A 22,687-nucleotide genomic window follows, 5' to 3' on the forward strand; every position below is an offset into this window, starting at 1 on the left:
TAAAAAAAAACACTAAAACATTTTAAAAATGAGAAGAAATAACTACATTTTATTTATTTATTTTTTTCAACGTTTATTTATTTTGGGACAGAGAGAGACAGAGCATGAACGGGGGAGGGGCAGAGAGAGAGGGAGACACAGAATCGGAAACAGACTCCAGGCTCTGAGCCATCAGCCCAGAGCCCAACACGGGACTCGAACTCAAGGACCGCGAGATCGTGACCTGGCTGAAGTCGGACGCTTAACCGACTGCGCCCCCCAGGCGCCCCCCGAAATAACTACATTTTAAAAACCATTGTGTACTTCAGCATGCAAAATTACATTTAATTTTTTAAGAAAGTCCCACAAAGTTTGCATTATGATGACTATTCACACACTGAATCGTGAATACTGCATTTTCAAGATTTCCATTTTTAAGTCCTTGGTTTTTGTTCACTTGAGTGCACCATTAACTGCCATAGAATTCAGTTGAGAATCCTGACTAATTTTAAGAAATCAGATCAGGAGAACAGTCATAATTCCAGACTTAGCAAAATTCTTCTGTAAAGGGCCACATAGTACCTATGTTAGGCTTGTGGGTCAGAGAGATTCTGTCTTCACTACTCAACTCTACCACTATAGAGCAGCCATAGGCATTATGCAAATTAATGGGCACAGGCATGTTCCAATAAAACTTGATTTGCAAAAATAAACAGCAGACACAATTTGATCTTTCTGCTGAGATTTGCCTTCCCTCAATATATTGTCACAGAAATCCTAAACCTTTAGGATTTTAGGAAAATCCTAAACCACTGCATTGATGCTCAGTAAAACTGATATGATGTTTGGGTAAGTTGTGGAAGGATGCTACAGAGTCCAGTATGGTTATTTATAATAATTTGCCCCTCTTGCAGAAAGTAAAAACATTCTAAATACCCTTGGTTCCAAAGCCAAACTAAGTATTCTGAAAGTCATAATTGGATATACAAATCCCACAAAGAGAAAGAATTTAAATATACCATAACCTTGAACTACAGCCGTTCTTTCTGTTGCTTAACCATATGGTTTTTATCTTAGGATAATAAAAATAATAAAACAAAATGTCTGCATTTAAATAAGAGGAAAGATAGATTTAGAGAGGTTAAGTAAATTCCATGCTCACAATTGGTGCTATCACTTAGTTGAATAATCAATTTATTTGTTTCCAATGAAAGAATATTCCTAATCTCACTCACTCACCATAACACTCCTGGAGATATTTGTACTTGTCTTTGGGTTCTTTGTTTCTGAATGTTGCTACTATAAAGTCAACCTAATTACCCTTTGTAGTATCTCATACTCTGGAAACTAGAATAGAATGTTAAACCATATCTCAAACTTACACAAATAAAACTTAAAGATGTAAAGGCAATACCTTGGTAGCAAAAATAGGTGATTTATAAATCTGACTGATCAAATGCATCATTTAGAGAACTTTTAAGAAATATGGGCTTTGGGGCCTATACCTAAAAATTCAAATGTAGTAGGCTGGAATAAAGCCTATAATTTGCATTTGATAAAGGTTCTTGGGCCACTCTGTTGAGCAGTCCAAGGTTAGGAACTTCCAAACAGAGTCACCATAGTACTTAATTGGTAAAAGCCTGGGTCTCTCCACGTTGTTTATTCTTCAAACCACACAAATATTCTAAGATATTGGCCTTGGCTTTCTCAATACCTGTACTTCTATAAAGCATTTTTTTGTTGTTGTGAAATATTATACCAACTCAAAGAATATATAAAATGTATTGTGCAAAAATATAAAGTGAACATCTGTGTACTTAGCATCCAGCTTCAGATACAAAGCGCTAATGAGGTAGACCCTTCTCCAATATTATCCTTTCCTTCCAAGTATAAAAACTATTGTGTATTTTGTGTTTACTCTTTCCTTACTTTTAGGTAGACCATTAGTACATAAAAGTGTATTAATAAACACTTTACAACTAGTTTTTTTTTCTATTTTTGAGCTCTTTACTCAGGGTATCAATTTGATTTTCCACTCGGTATCATTATTGTTCCTTGAGCTTCATTCACGATGAGACAAAAAGTTATTTTTCATAATCACTATGGTATAAAATTTCCTTGTATGAATATAAGACATTAATTTTTTCATCCTTTTGTTTATAGATTGTTTATCTCTTATTTATCTGTGTCTATTTTAGTGTGATCAATGATTTTTTAAAAATCTATGAATATATACATATATATGTATATATGTTTTAAAGCCTTCTGGTATAGTTCTACAATAGTATGTTTTAAATATACACCTCTTAGTGGGAATGTATATTGTTAGTATGTCCATATTTAGATTTACAGAATATACAAAATTGTTTTACAAAGTAGTTTTATCAGTTTATTCTCTATCCAGCAGCTTATGAGATTCCCAATTATTGTATTTACTCATCACTTCTAATATTATCTGACTTAAAATTATTGTCAATCTTAGTGGCTTAAATGACATTTCCTCAAGATTAAAATAAATAATTTAGTTAACATTTTAATAATTCACCAAAGCCTATTAATTCACATTTTCATTTTTTAAAGAAAATTAAGAATTTTACTTTGAGTTTTTAGTGTTTCTTTCTCTGTGTCTTTGTCCATAAATGGCTCTAATTCTTTGCTATTTATTTTCCTGTGTACTTCACATATGGGTGATTAGAACTTTTTTTACCCAAATTGAATTTTATTTTACATTTATTTTTGGTTGTAAAATATCTAGTTTCCTTTTGCACATAAAATTGATATTCATGCCCACACTCATGCTCATACTCATTACATGTTTCAAGAATGTTCTAGTCCTGTGCACTCTAGTGGATTGAATGTAACTGGGATCTGAGGTAAGGAAGACTTTTCTATCCTTCATGTTTTCTTATTCTTTCTTCTCTTCAATCCCTTCCTTCCTTCCTTCTTTCCTTCTTCTGGTGTTTCTTCTTTTCCAGAGTGGAAGGCCTTCTTCTCCTATTTCTTCTTTTCTCTCTTAGAAGTATTGACAACCTCCAAGAATATAGCTTTTTTCTCCAATGACACTCGAGAAAGATTTTCTCTTATAAAAATATAATAGTAAGTATGCAATTAGAAATATTTAAAAATATAAGTTCAAATCAAAATTGGCACCAGGATGTCTATTCCTCTTTGTCATTTCCAGCATTATAAATTTGGAATTCTCAAACCTACAAAACCAAATATGATAGTGTCATAGATTTTCCTTGTTATATAAATATATATATACATATATATGTGTATATGTGTATATATATAAACACTTTATATTTATGGAATTAATCTGCATAGGTATGATAAGGAAAACACAACACCATGAATTTTTTTTTCATATATGCCAATCAGCTATTAACTTATAAAATTTTCAGATTTATGCAAGGTGATCTCAATATTATGTCTCAGAAAGGCATTATCTTTCTATATATAAATTATCTGCATTGCTATTGTCTACAAAAAACAGAAATATGAATCTTTTACATTGAGTTTCTATACAAAGTTTGTATACAGTTTGAGTTTGACAATCCAAATTTATTAAGGCTCACACTTAAAATGTTTTGACTTTAATTAAAGAGATAATTAGCTCCAGATGGGTGGAGAAATTAATGATGTTTGCAAAATATTTTTAAACTATCTACTTTTTAAACATGTTTTACTGAAAAGATAAGAGGTGTATAAAATATCATGTAAAGTAAGAGGGAGTCTACATTGTATCATATTTGGACTTCCAAAAATTTAATATTTAACACTTAAAATATCAGTGATCATGTCAGTGGTTAATAATATTGCTTCACATGTGGTGATTTTAAAATTGTGATTGTATGGAATTGTGTGCAGTTGTGTCTGGAAATGAGAAAATCACCTATAATGTAGGGCTCCATCAGACCCCCTTTTATCCATCGTTTCCCTGCTTTGATCTGAATTGCAGATTGGTCCTTTACTTAAGAACACTTTTATGGGGCACCTGTGTGGCTCAGTCTGTTAAGCATCTGACTCTTGGTTTCAGCTCAGGTCCTGCATGATCTCACGGTTTGTGGGTTTGAGCTCCACATTGGGCTCCACAGCTGGTAGTTTGGAGCATGCTTGGTATTCTCTGCCCCTCCCCTGCTTGTGCTGTCTCTGTCTCTCTCAAGATACATAAATAAACAAAAAAAAAGACTGCCTTTATTAAATAAATTATTCTATGGATTATTAATATTATCATAATAATATTAATATAATGTTAATTAATATTTGTAAAATGAATGAAACACTTGAAACTTCCACCCTGGTGTGGGCTACATCCTATAAGAAAAAGATCATTATTTTTTCTGTATAATTGCCATTATATAGCTAGATAAATCCATCTCTCATCATTGTTTTAATTATTAGAGAAATATACATTAAACTCAGTTTTTTTCTACTGAATTTATTATGTAGTATAATATCATACTCGTAAAAATACCACAAAAATATTCTTATCAGATTTTATCAGCAATTGAACTTTTCTATAATCCCACTGGTCAATTTTTAAAAGCCAGATAATAGAATTGAACAACTATTTGCTTTGGTAGATGAGTGAAAATAAAACATTTAAACTGGTAGTATGTGCAGACACATTTAGAAAGTCAGTTTCAGCATGACAAATATTACTCCTGTCAAATGCAAAAGCAATAACTCTTACTTTATAGGGCTTTTGCATTTTGTATACAGTTAAATAATGCTCAAATAAGTATTAATCCCTGAAAAATAGGAAAATTAGTAGAAGATGGAACCTTTAAAAACTCACTGTCCCAAGTAAGGAATAATAATCAACATAACTACTCAGTTATTAAACAATGACCAGAGATAGACCTTTAGAGTAACAAATCAAAAAATATTACACACACACACACACACACACACACACACACACACACACACAGCATCACAGGTTGAAGTGTTGCCTAATATCAGGGCATGCTCATATGCTTTTTACATAATTTCTATTCATGCTTTTGTGAAATTTTTTAAAGCATGTTAGCTAACTGATACTCATAGGTTTTAAAACATGTCATGTCTAAATAACTTCAATAATGTTTAATACATTTGTACCTAAACCACAGCACCTGAGAATCAAGAGCCATCTTAAACAGGGTTTCCTGCTTTCTCTCCTTTCATATTTTGGAGCAAGGGGTTTGTTTTTCTCATTTTCTGATTGTCAGAAATTCTTGCAGCAGCAGCCACGGCATTAGTCTTGGATTCCTGATGGATTTATAAAGCCATGGCAAAGCTTTGGATTTTGCAAATTAAATTATGTTCTCTAAATATCATTGAAAGATCAAACTGTTGGAATATGAGAACTACAAGACCGAAGATAACAGAGACAGGGGCCATAGTGATGCTGGAGTTTAATTTTCTCCTTTCCTGGAAGCCCCAAACTTATTCACAATATTAATGGAACAGGGGGAGGAAGGCTAGAGAGAGCCACAGAAAACCACCTTGAAGGAAATTATGAGGCTGACTTGCTGCCCTAGGAAGACTCTCCAAGTAATATGAATCCATATAAGAAAGGGCAGTTAGATGTCAAATCCAAACTAAATTCTAGAAGCATTTTAACTCACCACTGTGCAAGAAAACTTAGTTCTTTCTAGTAATGATAGGCCCGACACTCAGCAAAGGTTATTATCACGGTTTTCTGTATCTGCTGGCAACAGCCCATAGGTCATTATCTAAGCAGATTCAAATTCCACATGAGCTGGGGGCAAACATTTTAATGGTATTTTGAGGCATGTACACACTTTGTAAAATCTTGCAAATAGTCATAGAATTGTGTATAGATAGTGAGAATACCAGGTGGACCACTTTGAAATGTTTGTGAAAATAAGTAATAAATATATAAAAAATGATGCCTCTATTTTTAGTCATTCAGTTTTGTTTTGTAAAAGTAGACAAAAATTTTAATTTAGCATGTAAAATCTTAGTAGAATAGAAACTGTTTCAGAATTGTGTAAGGATCAAAGCTATGCCTTTGAAAAGAAAAATCAAGTGTATTCAATACCAGCTATTAGGAGAATATATAATAAAATAAAATTTTGTTGAGCAAAACTATATGAATGAGTCATGTATACAAAATAATTTGAAGAAGGATTTCTTTTTACAAAAGAAACACATTACATGTGTTGTGTAGAAAATAAACCCTTTCCTTGTATAAATAAGAAAATAGGAATAACACAACTGTATTTTATACTAATATTCCTTCTTATGTATCATCTATGGTTTTACTGAGATAAATGGATATATATATATATATATATATGGTTGGTAATTTTTATTTTTATATTTTCTACTATTTAGATATAAGGTTTTGTAGGTACACAATACACAAAATATGAAAAACGATTTTAATTTATTTTCTTCTTATATAAAATGGGAAATAACAGTACTTAGCCCATAGGGTTACTGTAAGTCAAAAATGGAAAAACATACATGTGATGTGCTTAGCACAATACTTGGTGCAGAACAAACATTTAATAAATGCCAGTATAACCTTTCGGATTAATGTTTCTTTGTCAAAATCTAAAATTCTGTTTGTTTTAATCTAAATGTTTTTCCATTTTATGGAAAAATCTTTTTTTTTGTTTGCGTGGTATAACAAATTTTAAATCAAAATAGACACTCTGAAACAATAGGTTAAAAAAATAAATTTCAACAAGCTCTTTTTGGATTTACAACACAGTACATCAAAAATCACAGACCAGTTTCACAATTGCTTCAAAAATGCACATTATTTACTTATTTTGTTAATTTTAGTGATTTGAGAGAGAGACAGAGAGCAAGAGTGGGGGAGAGAGAGAGAGAGAGAGAGAGAAAGAAAGAATCTCAAGTAGGCTCCATGCTCTGTTCAGAGCCTGACATGGGGCTCGATCCCACAACCCTGGGATCATGATCTGAGCTGAAATAAAGAGGTGGGTGCTCAACTGACTGAGCCACCTAGGCATCCCTCAAAAATGTGCATTATAACAATTACATGCAAGTATTCTATTTTTTAAAATCTATATAGTAAGGGGTGCCTGCGTGGCTCAGTCTGTTGAGCATCTGACTTCCTCTCAGGTCATGATCTTATGCTTGGTGAGTTCAAGCCCCACATTGGGTTCTGTGCTGAAAGCTCAGAGCTGGAGCCTGCTTCGGATTCTGTGTCTCCCTCTCTCTCTGCTCCTTCCCTGCTCATGCTCTGTCTCTCTCACTCTCAAAAATAAACATAAAAAATTAAAAAAATAAAATTCATAAAGTAACATTATCTTATTTCCCGGAGAGTGTCATATCCTCTGAGTATGTTGCACAAGTGCCTCTATTCTGTATCATCAGGAATATGATTTAAGGTCTAAACTGGCAGGTGTCCGTTGCTAGTTCTGGTGCTTTAAGTTACTTTGCATAGGGAAAAAATCCACAAGTTTAATTGTCGAAAGGACAGTAATACAGTGGATTTCTTAGTAATACCCCATCCCATTAAGCCAGACAACTGGGCTATAGGAAAGCCCATTTCCTCGGAACAAATACGTTTAACTCTAGGAAACTGTCAAAGATTTAATATACCAACATGGAGACAGTTCTTGCTCTACCCATTTCAATTTGTCCCCTGAAAACCTATGTCTACATTTCAGTTAGTATCCACACTCAGGGGCAAAAATTTTGTTCCTGAGTGACATGGCCCTTCCCTTTCACAGGTTTATGAACAGTCAGGTTAGGAGGAGAGTTTGAGTGTGTGTACAGCATTCATTCTAAAGGCACTAAAAATTTATCGTCTTACTTTTGCATGGACGGATGACTTGCCACCATATCAAAAAGAGGGAAATCTACACTGAAAAATATTTTTTGTGGCAGTATCTTCTAAAGGTGATTTTCAACAGCCACTTATAATCTTGGAAAGAATATTGGATTAGAGTTGTGTTTAATATCGATGAATATTTTTGAATAACTGCTTTCTAGAAGCATAGCAGTGAGATCCTGTTTTAGCTGCTGAGAAGCATGGCCCGTTAAGAACAATTCCTGGGGTGAAGACAATCACAGTCCTGATGGAGACAACAGGTCAACAGGGAGACAAGCAGAGTGTGATGCAGAGTAATGCTGACAAACTGTGCTGATCAGGGGAGAGTCACAGGCCATGGATGGTGAGGTGGCAGAATCAGACTAGGAGAAAGTTCCTGCATGAGGTGGAATCTCATCTGGAAGCATGGAGGCTGGTAGGAGGAGAGGGGAAGATCTATTTGAAGCAGAGAGGTCTAATGGGGCAAGTGTGGAGATCCATGGGTGTGCTCCAGCTAATTTACATAGTAACTCCCGATTTCTGTGCAAACCATTCAACTCTTTGAATGAATATCCTCACTGTAAGTTGAGAACACTAAAACATATCTGCTATTTCTTCCGGATGGGTTTCGTGGAGGAAGAGATCAAATGAAGCAGTACATGTAAGAGTATTTTTACACCCGAGAGTCCAGTGAGAATATTGGTTATAGAATATAATTCTATATAATTATAGAATTAGGATGATTAGCGTTTATTTTAGTAAACTAGTTACTTATTCAGCATTTTTTTATTGAAATACTGCTGAAATATTTAAGGTTTACTGAGTTCTTACTTTATTCTGGCTATTCATTCCAATATACACAACCACTCTATGAGCAGACTTTAATTACCCAAGATCACACAGCTAGTATTTGATAAAGCCATGATTTAAACCCACTAGTTTGGCTCCACAGCCCAAAGCTCAACTCCTAAGCTTACTATATCACAATATTATGCCATTGTTATCCATAACTTGGTATATGATGTATCTAGTGCTAGGAATAGAGGCAAAAATAGTGTGGTTATTACCTTCAAGGATTCAGTCTGTAGGGCCAAAGGAGTACAGTGATTAGAATAAGGGCATGACTGGTATTACTAGGTACAAAGGAAGGTTGTCTAGTTTAGACCAGGGATGTGAAAAAGCATATGTGAGGATGTGGTAAGGGACTAAAACATGAAAGATACTTTGACAGAATCAGGCAAAGAAATTAGGAAGGACATTTCAAGCAGAAAGCCTAAGGATAAAGTGCCTGACCATTCATTCTTGTTTGTCTAGGACAGTCCCATTTTACAATTATTAATAACATCCACTTAAACTCTCAGAAGTGCCCTGGTTTGGACAATAAATTATACCACCACCACACCTAAGGGCACGGACACAGAGTTGTAAGGAAACATAGTATATTTGAGGAAATGCAAGTGATTTATCATAGCTAGAATTCACAATATGTGATAGGAATTGTGAAATGTTAGGGCATCCAGAAATAAAGCACGAAAGGCCTTTCTCCTCACATGAGGAGAGTTTAAGTTTCATTTTAAAGGTGATGGGAAGTCACTAAAAGGTTTTAAGCAAAGGATATAGTGTGGTTGCCTTATACTTTGAAAGATCACTCTAGTGTTTTTTATGAGACTGTACCCCATGATGTAAGATTAGAGAAAGGAAGAAAAAACCTTCATTCGACACCTATTTATCAAGCCCCTACTATGTGCTGGCATCATTCTAGATTCTTAGTATACATCAGTAAATAAACTATGCAAGACCCCTGTCCTCATGGTGCTATCATTCTAGAGGGAAAGGCATGCTAACAATAAATATAATAAATGAGTAAATGTAGAGCAGTGTAAGATGGATTGAGGTTATGTTGCAATTTTAAATCAAATGACCAGGGAAGGATTCCAATTTCCTATTTGAGGAAAGACCTGAAGATTTCAAGGAAGTTAGCCAGTTAGACATTTGAGAAATGCCCCAGCTGGAAGGAATAGCTGGCATAAAAACCCTGAGGTGAGAGCATGGCTGGGAATTCCAAAGAACAGTAAGGTGGCTTGAGTGGCTGGAGTAGGGAGGGCAAAAGGGTAAAAGAGGGTGCCAGAGAGGCACTGGGGTCAAGAGCACTTGGGACACTGCAAGCCATCTTAAAGAATTTGAGTTTTGCTCTGAGTGACATAGGGAGTCATTGTAAACCTTTGAACAGAGAAATGATGCACTGTGACTTAATGCTTATAAGGATTGCCTCATCTGCTGTGTTGAGAATAAACTGAGCAAAGGGTGGTGCATGAAGGACCAGTTAGGATACTGTCACAGGAATCCTGGCTAGAGATTCTGGTCCATAGTAAAGGTATCCAATCAAATGGACACAATAAAAAAAAAGCACAAATGGTGATCCTGCTATCAAACGAGACACAGCTGAGGCCAAAATTAATGAAAGAAGAGAAAGACCCTTTAAAAAGTGAAAGGCCATACTTTACAGTGGATATACAATGATTTTGAAGAACTATGGGTCAAATAAAAAGAATGCTTCCTATAAGCAGATACTAAAGAGAACTCAGTGACAAAGTGACAGAATATATTAAAAATATATTTTAACTACTTTTAGGTCAAGTGCACAAATACTATTAAATATATGGGGAAAGATTTTAAAACTGCCTCGAAATCCAAATGCAAGGAAGAAAGGGGTTGTCAAATGTAATTATATATTTAAGTATTTGTACTGTGACAACAAACACCATAAACAAAGTCAAAAGAAAACTGACAAAGTAGGAGAATACATTTGCATATAGATCACAAAATGGCGATCTCAGGATGCCTGGGTGGCTCAGTTGGTTAAGCAGTTGACGTTGGTTCAGGTCACAATCTCATGGTTCATGAGTTCGAACCCTGCATCGGGGTCTCTGCTGTCAGCACTAAACCCACTTCAGATCCTCTGCCCTCCTCTCTATCTCTGCCCCTTCCCCCGCTTGCACTCTCTCTCTCTCAAAATAAATAAACATTTCTTTAAAGTGCTAATCTCTCTAACATAAGAATGAATCCTTAAAATTTGATGGAAGAAAGCATCCAAAAGCCTTATTTTTCATTAAAAAATGGGTAAAACCCATGAATAAATGATTCACAGAGACAGATATAAAAATAGCCTTTAAACATAGAAAGGTATTCTGGATCCTACCCATAATAAACAAATAATAAAATTTAAACTACACTGAGATATTACTTCTTAATAATTGACAAAAATTAACTAACGCCTGATCACAATGTAAAATTGTGAGCCCTTAGCCAATTTCCAGGTCTGAGCCAATATTTAGATCCAGAAATTGATGATTGAAGGAGGTACTGTGGGAGGAGGGCTCTACAGCACTACCTTAAGAGTGTACAGCAAGTATTTCCCCATGAGGGAATTTGAGCAGTGGAAGGAGTAAATGGTAGCAGTCCACTCTATTTTCTCTGAGCCAAATCTCCTTGGTTCACCTCTGATTTGAACAGCAGCTATATGGTGAAGAGTGCAAGTGAGGCTTACCTTGAATTTACAGCAGGAGACTTCAAGCAGAGTATCTTTCTACCTCTGGCCCTTCTTCCCCAAGGCCTTGGGAGCCTATGTAGCCCCAGTGCATTTCAGCCTGGGGGTTCTGAAATTAGCGCTCTTGGGAGTGCCTTCAACCACTGGGAGATTAGAGCTGATGGATCATTTAGCCTTTCAGCAGACAATTCTGCAAAGCACACTGTACATTTCAGGATATTCTGGCAGAGTCCTACTCTGTTGCCCACAGCAGGGAAAGTGAAAAGGTACTTTCATGTTGCATATTAATCTTGCTCTGACTCCATTTGCCATCTCTCTAGCTTCCTGGGATCATCTCTAAATAAACCACCAATCCTATGTCTTTCTCCACCCCAAAACACTCAGCTTACCTATTGTGTGTGTGTGTGTGTGTGTGTGTGTGTGTGTGTGTGTGTGTGAAAACTCTCTTTTTGTCAATAACATGAAGCAATTCCTTTAAAGATTTTTGTTCACTTTCCTTGTAACCACGGACATTTTAAATGCAAAAAAAAATGATTTTGGTTCCCCTTTAGGAAAAATATACTCCTTGATTTCAGTAAAAATAAATGTATTGTCCTTAGCTAAATTTCATCTTGCTATTATATAACTTGAAATGATTTTGATATTTACACATTCCAGTTTCAAACTTGGAAGCCACTCCTTTATCAGTACCAAAGCATATATTAACTTGAAAATCCACTGCCTTCATTTTACTCATGGATAACACTGAGCTAGCTATTACCTATTCCTACCCTCTAACATTTTTATTCTTCTAAGAGTTTCTCTGCATATCAGGAGTAAGAATCATAGGAACTAAACTTTCCAGACTCTTTTAGCAGCAGATATCTGGTTTAGATTCTAATATGAAAGGCTTTGCTTTATTTTTTTAATTTAAAGTTTATTTATTTTGAGAGAGAGAGAGAGCGAGCATGAGCAGAGGAATGGTAAAGAGAGAGAGAGGGAGACAGAGAATTCCAAGTAGGTTTCATACTGTCAGTACAGAGCCCAATGCAGGGTTTGAATTCATGAACTGGGAGATCATGACCTGTTCCAAAATCAAGAAAATGACACTTAACCGACTGAGCCACCCAGGTGCCCCCAAAAGTTTTTTTTTTTCTTTAAAACATGGAAAGCTGTAACAGAAAGGAATTAAGCACTGGCCTTACCAGTGCCAGGCACATTAATTTCGGCAGAGGGCAGGCTGGAGGTTGTGCCACTGGCTCCTAGAAGTCCTCCTGTAAGTCGACTACTTAGATGTTTTACTTAGTTAGAGACCATTGGCAGTTATTTTCTATGATTCTCTCCTTCCTGGATTGCTGGAAAGTCAGTGGCCCTTTGCCCTTTCACTTCCCAAACCCTTTCAACCTCTCTAATTCCCTGTGTTAAATCCCTTCCTGTTTGAAATATTTAGAATGCATGTTATTTTCCTGATAAATTTACTATTGGTAGTGAGACATTTAAGAAAGATTGAACATTTGGAAAATTTTATCTTGTGTTATTATTATTACTATTGTTGGAATCATGTATAGAATATTTGGATTCACTACATAATTTTAATATTTTTATTCAATTTCTCAGGTTATTTTCTAGCTCAGGAGTCTACAAACTACTGCCTGCAGAGTCAGTATGGCCATGCTCATTTATGTATGCATTATCTATGCCTATATTTGAATTGCAGTGTCAATGTTGCATAGCTATGACAGAGAGACTGTGGCTCCCCAGACTAAATATATTTACTATGAGGACCATTACTGAAAAACTATGATAACCACTGTTCTAGACCAATTAATTTCTGCCAACAAATTGCACATAGCTCTATAGTGTAAGATGTGATTTGATTGTATTGTAACATTCTTGTGGCAAATTTAATAATAAAGCCTGCTGCCTAAATGTCACAGAAACTTGAAGTTGTATATATTAGGAATGGAAAATTGTAAGCCAGAAGATAGGAGGCTTTGAAAGTGTCTTTTGATGATACAGCTAAGATTTGCTTAGTGGCTCAGAAGCACCAGGCATTGTGCTAGAGCACTTTACAAGCACATGACAATTAAGTCATGTGCTTACATCAGTCTGGCATAGTTGCTGTTTAACCAAGGAAATGAAAAAGAGAACAATTATGTTTCCCAAGTTCATATAACTAGTTAGTAGCACTAAACTCAAGTCTGTTACCAAACTCTGTAATGTACCTATTACTAATTGTTAAACTACGTGCTATGATAAAGAAACAACATATTTTTATGAAGGAGATTTTACACTGCTCTATGATATTTTATAACATTTCATACTGAAATAGAAAATGCTCATCACTGTCAGTCATGTTGCTAACACCACGTACATTCTTTGTGTGTTAATAGCTACTCAAATCCTCACATTGTAACATTTCTAAAACTGAACACTTGGTGTGATCTTGGAAAGCAGCTGGCATAATGTATTTCCCATTCTGTCAGGGCCTTCGTTAGATGTTTCCTCTGACTAGGCTCTTCTCATTACATATCAGGCTGATGGTATTAGATGAGTTTGTGTCTAATTAGAGAAGTGATACCAATCTGGGGAAAATGGATCAAGGGTTCTAATGTCAAATTCTGCCTGTGTGTGGTGGGCACTCGGATAGGGTGCAATTTTCTATGCTGATAAAAACTCAACATCTTTTCCTTGAAATTGGAAAACTAATTTCTATACATGACACCTGAGATCATTTGAAATGAAATTCAGAACACCAGAGAACAATTTGGCTGCCTTAACTGCTTGACTGGAAAGCACTCACTTCTCAGGATTTAGATTTTCCCCTTCGGGGCATGTTGTTAGGCCTTGGAGAAGGCTGGATGACATCAAATTAGAATGATACCACAGCTTTAAAAAAGAAAAAAAAAAGAATGATACCACAGCTTTAGAATATGTACACAAACATGCAAGCTTTTCTAATTTTATCGTCCACTTCTTAGTACGTGAGAGTATTGGTAATGCATCTTGAAAATGGGTAAATACATCAACAACTTGGTAACTTTCATGATAGTTATCCTATATTAAATACATACTAGCATATACAATTTGAAGAAATGTTGCTATGTTTATCAACTGATTTTGCAGACAATTGAGTGAATGAGTATATGATACAACTAGATCTAAATCTTATGAAACTTGTTACAGGAAATCATTTTCAGAAAACTAATCAACCAAAATATTGATAATAAACATTCTGTTCAATGGAATAACTGATTTTCTGGAAGTTACCTGGTCATTCCTACTGAAACCGCTATGTAAAATCTTCCCAGAAAATACAGTTGGAGCACATAATTTAAATTATGACTTTTTATTTTTGTTGTTACTCAACATTATTTTTCAGAGAAGTTTAGATTTCTGCTCATGAAAATGACATAAATTCTTTTTACTTGTTAATATTTTTATTATTTATTTTATTGTATTCTATTTTAGTTTAGTTTATTCTGTTTTTTCATTATCATCAATATTCTTTTTATTCCCCATCACTTATTTCACCCATTCTCTCACCCCCCTCCACCTCCTCCTCCCCTCTGGTAAACATCAGTTTGTTCTCTATAGTTAAGAGTCTGTTTCTTGGTTTGCTTTAAGATTATCAAGTGCCAATATTTAGGGCCATTAAGTTCTAACCCTGTTTGTATAACATTTGGCACACACAGGCTGTTAATGATTTGAAACCCTTACGTTATTCTCCCAACTAATTACTCTAAAGTGCTATATATAAGACTCTTTCCACTCCTGTTGAGCAGATGCACACTTGATTTGCTCTTATTAGAAACATGCATAACATAGGAAAAATGTCAAAATTCCAAAAGGTAAATTTCATTTGATTGGATAGAAAGTCATTCGTCTTAATTACTTCTGACACCTTCTGCATTATGCTATGAATATCTCAAGAGAAAAGAGAGAGCTCATCTCCTTTAAGAGCAGTTCATTGAGAGTGACATGCTATTGTCATTATCTGAGAATTCTAAAAACCCACTTGAAAAATCTGGGAAAACAACGAAAACCACAGCCTAAATGAAATTCAGCTGTGCAAAGCGAGATATGTCAAATATTAGTAGCTAACAAAAGATTTTACTTAAATGCATGTAAAATATAAAATTGCATTCAACAACTATTTTTCTTAAATACATGTGAAATATAACTTCGAAATTGTCAAATTTAGAATACAAAAAGGTTGTCAAGCAATTGTATTTATATGTTTGGTAATTATATGTATATTATGGTTAAGTCATGACATCCATTGATCTTGGTGTAGAAAAATGTTCACTTGCCTCATATGATGCTATCAGCCTTCATCAGTTTGAAATAACATAGCTCTTAGGATGTCACACGATCAGGCAGGGCTATAATCACAACTGTTTATTCAAATATCTGTCACTGGGGATACAGAGCAAAACATGATTAATAGAAGGCAATTGTGAATACCCTAGTGGTTAAAATTTTTCATTAGTAACTAAGATGGGTTAAGTTTACAAATTACCCAAAGCTGTGTGAATAAGGATGAAGACAGGATTAGAAGTGAAAGTGACTATTGAAAATTTGAACAGTGATCTGAAGCAAAGGGTGGGGGTGGGAATAAACAATAAAGATAGGTTAGATACTGAGTCTGAGTTAAACAAAAAAAATTAGAAACAGAAGCTGGAAGATTAATTATATTTTACACTATATATGTGGTTAGGTAAATTGCACAAGACATACAAATGCAAGTACATTAGAATGCAGGGAAGAAGGTTATGAGGAATAAGTGAAGTACTACCAATTTCTGTACACGAGATCTATGGGCTCTATATTCATTCTTGTTCTCCATGTTAGGCTACCTCCAAATACTATAATATCTATTGATTACCACATGGATGTCAACTTATCTTATGCACATTTTTGGCTTGATCTTAAGATTACTTATTTTTGCTTTCAAACATTTCCTAATTGTGACTGTGCATTATCTACCTGACTTTCTTGCCCTCTGATCCAACAAATACATGCTGATCAAGTTACATGTACCTCTTCCCTGTCCCGTCTCATTGCTGAACTTGAACCGTGGCTTTTCCTCACTCAGTCCTGGTACTTTCCACCCTTCAACAATCAGCTTAGCTCTTTCCTCTTTAAGAAATACAACACCAATTAATCCAGTCCATATGAGGACCAAAGAATTGGCCCTCTACTAAATTCTAGTAATGGAAAGAAGCTTTAGGATCACCTGAAAATAATCCTGTCATTAGGTAGATATGGAAATGAAACCTAGGTATGAGTTGACCTCATCTAGTTAGTGGAAAATTATCCTTTCATCTTCCATAATTTCTCGTGACTTTTATTACTTAATTAGTAAGGGAGACTACACAGTCTTCTAAAGAGAGCCCAGGCACTGGACACAAATCTGTGTTTGAAGACCAAATCTGCTAATTACTGATTTTGTGATCTTAATAAAGTTAGCCTTAGCTTTTTTTTTTATCTTTAAAGTGGCAACGATCATGAATACTCCCAAATATTATCATAAAGATATAATAAGAAAATGAAAGTGATCTCTCTGTCTCATTGCTTTCCACAGTGTTTTCTAAATGTTATGTAGCTGATTGCTTAATTTGTGCATGTTTATTTTTCCCAACTTGTGTACACTTTTCTTTTTTATTTTAATTTTTTTTAATGGTTATTTATTTTTGAGACAGAGAGAGACAGAGCATGAGTGGGGGAAGGTCAGAGAGAGAGGGAGACACAGAATCTGAAACAAGCTCCAGGCTCTGAGCTGTCAGCACAGAGCCCGATGCGGGGCTCGAACCCAGAAACTGTGAGATCATGACCTGAGCCAAAGTCGGAAGCTCAACCAACTGAGCCACCCAGGCACCCCTGTGTACACTTTTCTAAGGCCTTAGTAGTATGTTTAGTTTTTTCATTGTATTGCTCTCGTTAATTAACCTGATAATTACATATTAAGGACTTGGTACATATTTTTAATGGATTTAACTCCACCTTTATGTTTCTTCTTGTTATTCTCTTATTCAAAGTCTGTTCATAAAGGACATAGAGAACATGGATGCATACACGAGGGCTACTCTTATCAGCTGAACACACGTGCCAAAAAGGACAACTAAAAAAATCAAAGATTTTACCACCAGGATTATATATATATATATATATATATATATATATATATATATATATATACACACACACACACACATATTTATATACACACATCTCTCTCTCTCTATATATATATATACACATATATATATATATATATATATATATATATATATATATATATGCTAACTCAGCTAAACATCTGGCTTCAGCTCAGGTCAAGATCTCATGGTTCATGGGTTCAAGCTTTGCATCAGGCTCTACACTGAGAGCATAGAGCCTGCTTCAGACCCTCTGTCTCCCTTTTTCTCTACCCCTCAAAAATAAAACAAATAAAAAAACTTAAGTATATGTGTGTGTGTATAAATGTATATGTGTATATGTATGTGTGTGTATATACATACACATATAAATACCAAGCATCCATTTACCAATGTTTGCCAAGAATTTTAAACACTGTTATGTGAAATAATAACTGTTGTTTTTTTTTCCATATATATTCATCCAAGAGAAAATAGACGTTATAACATTGGGGATAATTTTTCATGGATGTGCTATTGTTAAGCATTGGAGAGTTTTATGAAATTACATTTTATAAATATTTTTCTTAAATGTTTTAAAGGGAACATACTTGTACTTTTTTTATAGCTCTTTAGTGACAGGACTCTTGTGCAGCTAGACTAACATTCTTAATGGATTTATGACATTGTGGTAACATGGGCAGAAGTACTACAAAAAGAGGCAATAATATCATCACACAGAATTTCTGTGACTAACTAATTTTGCATAGTGCTTCCTTCAGTATTATTATGTTCTGTTTAATGTAGCAGAGGTGAATTTGAGCATGGAATGAATTATATGAGCACTCAATATTTGTTCAATCCCTGATTCTATAGCCTAGTATCATGCAATACTCCCATAGGAATACTTGGTAAAAAAAAAAAAGTCAAAATATTAATTGGTCTGTTAGAAACACTTGAAAATAGCTGCAATTCTGTGTTAAGAAGTGGCATCAATGAGTCACAAATATTAATAAAAAGTGAGTTCCAAAATCAGTAAGTAAATGTTTAGTGTTAATTCTAAGCTTTGATGTGCACAAATACTATTTAGGTATTTTAATAAGTGCTGCTAAAACTGAACTTGGGATTGCAAACATATTGATGTATTTTCTTTAAATGTAGTCACTAAATATAATAAAATTCCCATAATTTAAACCTAGGGGCAAGACAAAATAAAATGGGTTGAATGTTGTTTCATAATGTCATAGCCAGGAAAAGACACTTCAAGTTTAAGGTTTCCTTTTTTGCCTCCTCCCAAACATTCTGCCACTTGATGCGAGCTGAACTGTTCCGAAAGTTTATGAAGACATGAGAGACATTTTAAAAGTTATGAAGTTCATGACCTTTGTAGCATAGTAATAGATTCAAGACGATTTAAAGCCAAGATATTTAAATGTAGTGAAATATTATTATTTTTTAATCAAAGGAGTGTTTTCTTCCCTTGCCCATTGTCAAACCACATCTATTTAGTGAAATATTGTGGGCATTTATAGATACACAGGCTATGAAAGTCTTTTGTAATATGTTTTCAGAGATTCCAGATATCCTAGATTTCCCCCTTTACCCCCTTTGCCTTTACTTAAACAACTGTGACAGAATTGTCAGTAAAGATGAATGTCCTTAATGAGAAAATGATCACAGCCTCACAAGGAAACTACAGAGAAGAGACCTAACCCTCACAATCCATTAAATCAAGACATCCTTTCTGAAGCCAAACACCTTGCTCTAAACTCTATCCTCACTGTTACTTCCTGGAAAGAATACTTGCTCTTCGTCACTATCAAGAGCCTCTTCACTATTTATAGTGTTTGAGTCTCTGCCCCTAGCTCTAACATTCATGTCTGTAGGCTTTACTAACCTGGTTCCTTTAGCCTTTTCTCCCAGGGCCCATTTCTCCAGTTGTTAATCATTTTTATTACTCCTCTTTGGTTTCTTTCCAAATTCTCTTTATCATGACTCAGTTAGGTGATGTCAAATGAAACCCACTATGCTAATAAATATTTGACCAGTGCTGGAGTTAAGAAGAAAATGTCCTTTGTGATTTATACAGATATTAGTCGCCTGAAGTCTCCTCAGCTAAGGATTAAGGATAGTGGAGCTTTGAATTCCTGAAATCTGGCCCTAAAATGGCAAAATCAGGGTATTTTCATTGTAGGAAGAGTTGGAATGGTGAAAGCAATTCAAATTATGTAGGAGGCTTAGCATTAAGAGGAGTAAAAGACAGGGGGTGCCTGGGTGGCTCATTCGGTTAAGTGTCTGACTTGGGCTAAAGTCATGATCTCACAGTTTCTGAGTTGGAACCCCAAGTTGGGCTCTGTGTTCACCGCTCAGAGCCTGAAGACTGCTTCCGATTCTGTGTCTTCCTCTCTCTCTCTGCCCCTCCCCTGTTCGTGCTCTCTTTCTTTCCCAAAAATAAATAAACATTAAAAAAAAATTAAAAGAGATAGCAAATGCTGACAGAATGTTCTAAGGAAAGACTTAAAAGTAAAATGAGAGACAAAGTATCAAGAACCAAGAAGAAACTGGAATGCAATGGGAGAGCCTCTAGATGAAGTGGTAAGTTCTTGCATGAATACAATACGTGAAGTTGAAGTCTCCCTACTTCACTATTGCTGTTCAGCGACCTGTTTGTGCAGGGTCAGAGCAGAGTGAATCCACTGTATATTTAAGGCAGGCGTTACTTCTGTTGTAGTTTCAGAATACTCAGACATTTTGCCAGTTATTAAAAATATGTTTAAAGTTGATTTCTTTGTAATTATTCCATATACCGCATGGTGCAATTTTGACTCATGTAAGACAAATCCTCAGTCTCAAAATGTCACCTAAAGGGCCATTCATTTTGAGATTTTACCAAAGTAAAGATCTTATTTTACCAATTTGAGACAACTGAAATAGTACTTCGCTTCTTGCCTGTCGTATATAAACCTAGGTTAGTAATTTTGTCTATTTTGTTCACTGTTGTATCTCCAGTGCCTTGACTATTGTGGCAGCTCAGTAAACATTGTGGCAGCTCACTAAATGAATGAACAGTATTCTCCTCTGGTTTCCTGTCTTGGTGAATGGTGATGTTCTATCCTCAACTGTACCACATTAAACTGAAGGCTCATCCTTGATAGCTGTTTCCTGTGTCTCATTCTTCTCATCCAGTTCTTCCCCAAGTGCAGAAGTGTCAACTGTCTACCTGACCCCTCCTGTCCCTTTCTTACATGTTTGGCTCATTTCATATCCTTTTTACTACTCACCTGATTTGTGGAAGTTGGTTTAGAACTCCTCCTTTCTCACTGAGACAATTTTCCAAAATACTGTCAGAATAATCAATGTAGTCTTTCTAAAATACAAGCTTGATTGTGACACATCCCAACTTTAACAGTTTCATATTGGATATGGAGGAGAACTACTGTGTTGGCACATGGGCTCCTTGCTGTATTTACAAGTCATTTTCCTGTTCTCCTTTCGTCTGGTCCTATTTTCCCACCCAATACGCTATAATCATTTACAAAGCTCTGTAGTCACTGTACATCATTATACTTTTTGTACATGCTATTTTATCCATCTAAAGTTCTAATAATTATCCCCTTATTTTCTTCAACTTCTTCTATTCAATAAACATATTTATGTTTTCCTTAGCAGCAGTTACCACTGGTGACCAGACATCTCTGCTTAGAAATTTTATTCATTTGGACTTCCAGGAATTGGCATTCACTGCCATCTTCTCATCCTCCAATAACAGCTTTTTTGAGTGTCCCTTTATCATTCCACCTCTTCTAATATTTCAACTATGAAAACATTAAATACTCATGGGTCTCAGGGCTTAGATCTGAACCCTGATTTCATTTAGTTCTATATTCCCTTTGTTGGCAGATCTCATCTCAAGTGTGGCTTCAACTTCTTTTTTGTTTTGTACTTTAAAAAGCAATTTTTTTAGCTCTGTTTAGATCTCACTAAATTATATCTGCTACTTAGACATCCCTCTGAGCTCTAGACATGTGTATTCAACTGGATCTATCCTCCTGGATAGCTCTCATGCACCTGAAACAAAAAAATATTCAAACATGTACTCACTTAACCTGTTTTTCCTCTACATTTGTCCCTTTTTAGAAAGGTAACAACATCCTGTCAGTTGCTCATCCAGATTCTCCCTCTCCTTCACTCTGTAACTCTAACTTTTGTCTGTCCCCATGGCCACCTCCCCAGTTCAAAGCATCAATATCTCACGCCCTTAACCTAGAATTTCAATACTATCTCCCTTAGAGCCAAAGGGTTTTGAAAATGCAAGCCTGCTTGTGTAGTTTCACTTCTTAAATCCTTTCTATGCCTTTCTATTTCTCTTAGGTTCAAAGAAAAATGTGGCCCTGACTTATAGCACCTACTTCCCCCATTTAACCACCCAGACCCTATCTGTGTTGCTGTTTCTCCTCTGTCCATGTGGAGGTGTTTTTGGCTTGCCATAATGTCATTAGTTTGTACTCTGTAGACCAATGGTGCAGTTACCATTCCTGTATACGTTTCTTTCCCACACTGCAAGATTCTTAAAGTTAGGATATACGTAACACAGAATCTGGAATTTGTTAACTGTTTAGTAAATATTTGTTGAATGGCTGAAAACTAGAAGCCTAAATGCTTTAAAAGGAGGTGCATTAGGATTATGCCTAGAATTTTTATGCCTTAAGGACACAATTTAAACATTCTTTACTGTGAAAAGAATACCTCTTTTATCAGGAAAATAAGGGTTTCATTTTTTATCACAATGTTTAGCATCATTACTATCTTCATTATTTTGTTACAATGTTTTCTATATGCCTACCACTATAGTAAGCACTTTACAAATATTATTATCTAGTATTATTCATATAAACTCAGTAAGATAGGTACTAATATTGACCTCATTTTATAAATGGTGAAACTAATATTCAATGAGGTTAAATAACTTCCATTAATATCGAATGCATATTAAATATTAAAGCCAGGGCATGAATATTTCACTGTGGAGATCCTGTTCAATCTCTCTGCAATGGTTTTACAAACATAGGATTTCTTTTGTTTACATTTATCAGTTTAAATTCTCTCTTTTTTATTCTGTTGTGACAGTGAATAATTCAGGATTTAGTGCCTTATTGCTCTGCCTCTGTCCAAATTTAACTTTTATATTAAAGCCTTTAATCTGTGGTTGGAAATAACTCCACTTATTTTCTCTTTTCTTTGTGT

The sequence above is a fragment of the Acinonyx jubatus genome, chromosome B2 (assembly GCF_027475565.1).
Source record: "Acinonyx jubatus isolate Ajub_Pintada_27869175 chromosome B2, VMU_Ajub_asm_v1.0, whole genome shotgun sequence".
Taxonomy (NCBI): domain Eukaryota; kingdom Metazoa; phylum Chordata; class Mammalia; order Carnivora; family Felidae; genus Acinonyx; species Acinonyx jubatus.